The sequence below is a fragment of the Triticum aestivum genome, chromosome 7D (genome assembly GCF_018294505.1).
Source record: "Triticum aestivum cultivar Chinese Spring chromosome 7D, IWGSC CS RefSeq v2.1, whole genome shotgun sequence".
Lineage (NCBI taxonomy): Eukaryota > Viridiplantae > Streptophyta > Magnoliopsida > Poales > Poaceae > Triticum > Triticum aestivum.
In genome coordinates, this window is record NC_057814.1 from 532,468,140 (window position 1) to 532,471,212 (window position 3,073).

General features: G+C 43.4%; 1 long non-coding RNA gene across 3 annotated transcripts; it reads left to right on the forward strand.

The window, feature by feature from the left end:
* Positions 1-481: 481 nt before the first annotated feature.
* Positions 482-3,073, forward strand: LOC123167955 (uncharacterized). Of its 3 annotated transcripts, XR_006484155.1 has the most exons (4): positions 511-805; positions 890-1,209; positions 2,242-2,295; positions 2,694-3,073. It is a non-coding gene; the product is annotated as an uncharacterized lncRNA (long non-coding RNA). The 3 variants fall into 3 exon arrangements; XR_006484154.1 differs by having other exon boundaries at positions 2,242-3,073; XR_006484153.1 differs by having other exon boundaries at positions 482-805; positions 890-3,073.

A 3,073-nucleotide genomic window follows, 5' to 3' on the forward strand; every position in this document is an offset into this window, starting at 1 on the left:
ATGCCAAAGGACATGTGTAGTGGACGATCGGACGAGGCTCTGGTGGTGGAGCACGTGGCTCGCTCGGGCACCGCGAGGCCTCCATCTTCGAGAAGCCGACCCATTTGACCTTCCCTGTTGCACGAGGGGGCCGGCGCATCCGCTGAGCTACCACCAACGGCCAGGCTGCTAATACCAGCACCGGCGTGCTACTGCTGACCACTCCGATGTAAAAATCGCCCAATGCAAAGCATCACATCCATATGAATTCTCCGGGAATCAAATTAAGCCAAACAACATTTGCTCGGCGGGGGTCATGAGAAGGGGACACGATCATGGGTTAATTTGCACCTTTAATGAAGGGCTTAAGGAGCGGCTCCATGCTTGCCTGCAGTTTCTTGTTAGGGGTAGATATCTGGTGATACGAGACCTGAGGTGCTCCCGTGATACAAGACTAGGTGGGCCGTTCGATCTGGACTGGTGGTACAGGATTGAGAGGGTCTCTTGCGTTGCAATGTATGCAGAAAGCACCCTGGCTTATTCCGTAATTCAGCGACGAAGTGCATATCCATCTTCTCTGTTCGCTTCTTCCCTGATACAATTCGCACCGCCGCCGCCTAGGGCATGTCTCCTGCCGCCGCCGCCGCCGCTGCCTAGGGCATGCCCCCATCCACTGTTGCTAGCCCAAATCCAGCGCAACTCGCGCGCGTGCCGATTCCTTGGCTCAGATCCGGTCAGTTTCATAGGAGCGGAGATGGACCTTCCCCCGCCGTCGCTGGAGCCAAATGCGTCGCGGGAGCCGGAGACCCTCGGCAAGGACGATCAGGTAAGAGGCAGCGCCTCCTTCGTCGTACGCATCTGGTCCGTTTTCTCGCACTTGATTTTTTCTATTTTGCTTATTTGATTTTAGGACTAGATGTCCGCGCTGCGGGAGTCGGCGTCGTTCGGATTCGGTCGATTCCTATCCGAGTCACTCGAATGGGATACGATGGGGCATGTCTTGCCAGCACCGACGGCTACCATATTGCATGACCAATCGCTGCAGCAGCCGGGCTCAATCAAGATGTACAGGACAATTTCTCGGTGCCGACCACAACGGTCGGAGCTCACTCTGCCTCCTCCAATTGTAGTGATGCATGCATTGCCAATTCTGGAGCAGGCGTTAGTTGTAGTCCGTGCTTGCCTGCTGCCCGGTCCTCAGCAAATATTGAAGGAGCTGCACTGCATTTGGTTAGTTCATCCTCCGATTTCATAGTATCGTCTATTGCTCTCCTCAATGTAGTCCTTGAAGTCTGCTACAATGTGCCTAAAATTATGAACTGAAAGCAGCTCTTGCAACTGTATGACAACAAACAAAAGAAGCGAAAAAATTATAGAAGTACAACTACATCTAATGTTAGTCATGGTTATGGAAATTTCATGTCTCGCCATGTAATACTAGCAGATGTTTAAGTTAGTTCAGAGTAGATATATGCATCAATATTTTAATCTTTGCAGAATTAGAACTAGAAGAATGCTTGCTATGTGGACAAAAGTTGTTGTTCAGTCACTCTGTTACAACATATTGCTAAACATGAAAATCTAGCAGTGTTTAAATGTTGTCTGTTGCTTCCTCAGATGTTTAAGTTAGTTCAGAGTAGATATATGCATCAATATTTTATTCTTTGCAGAATTAGAACTAGAAGAATGCTTGCTATGTGGACAAAAGTTCTTGTTCAGTCACTCTGTTACAACATATTGCTAAACATGAAAATCTAGCAGTGTTTAAATGTTGTCTGTTGCTTCCTCTCTTAATATGTCTAGCTGAATTGTACACATAATCTTTCTTATAGAGTGTAATAGAATCTTTCTTACATATAGTATAGTTGAAAATCACATGTACAGACTAGTGCAAGTTCGGACCAAAATGTATTATTAGTCGAGTAAGTGATTAGACTATTTCGAAGTACACTGTCTATAGATTGAGTGATTCACTAAATTCATACCAGACGAAGCCCAAGAATGTTTGACTAACAAAAATCCCAGTTGAATTCTATCTCAGGCTGGACAACTGAGTACTAGAAATCTATGCAGCTGTAATAAACTAGCTTACTGACCATTTATGCCAACTGAGATTTAACAAATGTTATGGGTAAATACACTATTAGCTTCACACCCGACAACAAATGTAAAAAGGAAAAAAAGAGGTGAATATCACTCAATTGTTTGTGAGCATGTCATGGTCTCGTAGTTCAACAAATGATTTTTTACATGGTATTATAGGTCAAGAAGCTTCAAAATAGATCAGGGGGATAAGAAGGTGCACCAGTCTCGAAGGTTATTTGGCATTTCCCATATGTCGTATTGTTTTCTTGAAAGTTTTTTTAGGTCCGAGTTCTTGATTTTATCCTGTAGGTGTGCTTTTGTGCCTACCACGGGATGGTGTAGGACTATGAACTCATCAAGTGATTTGTAGCAATATTGTTTCATTTAGCTATGTTATAATTTGTGAACTATATCATCTTGTGAACTATATTAAGGTCATGTTAATTCCAAGACAAAGATGCTAGTGTTTAAAGCCGCTCAATTTTCTTGAAGGTATATGTTGATGTTCCTTTGATATGAATTTTTACGAGATGATATGCAAGTATGCAAATACGCTGTTTTTGCTAGGGACATCTTAACTTTAAATGTAACCAGCTCGTACTAATTTGGACAATGTTTCAAAATGCAAGATCGAACCATTGCTTATCTAGGTGACTCTTTAGGGAGGCAAGATGTTCCAATCGGTGATGTGCATGCTTTCAACATCCAAGAAACCTGCAAAACGATCAAATAGCTGGGTCTACTGATTCCGGAGCAGAAACATCTTCATCCTTTTGGTGTTTTTGTTGTGTAATTAGGGGAATCGTCTGTGTTACCAGTTGACAAGAGTTGTAATATATGCCTTTTAGGTTTAGGAGTAGCACCCTGTTTAGTTTAGCAAATCTGAAGTACAACTGTTGTTACATATATGCGCAATTTCATGGCAAGCGTTGCATTGTGTTTTGTCAATCTGGAAGATTGTACCCCTCTGGTTTGCTTTATTGCACAGCAACATGCTTTTATATCTGAA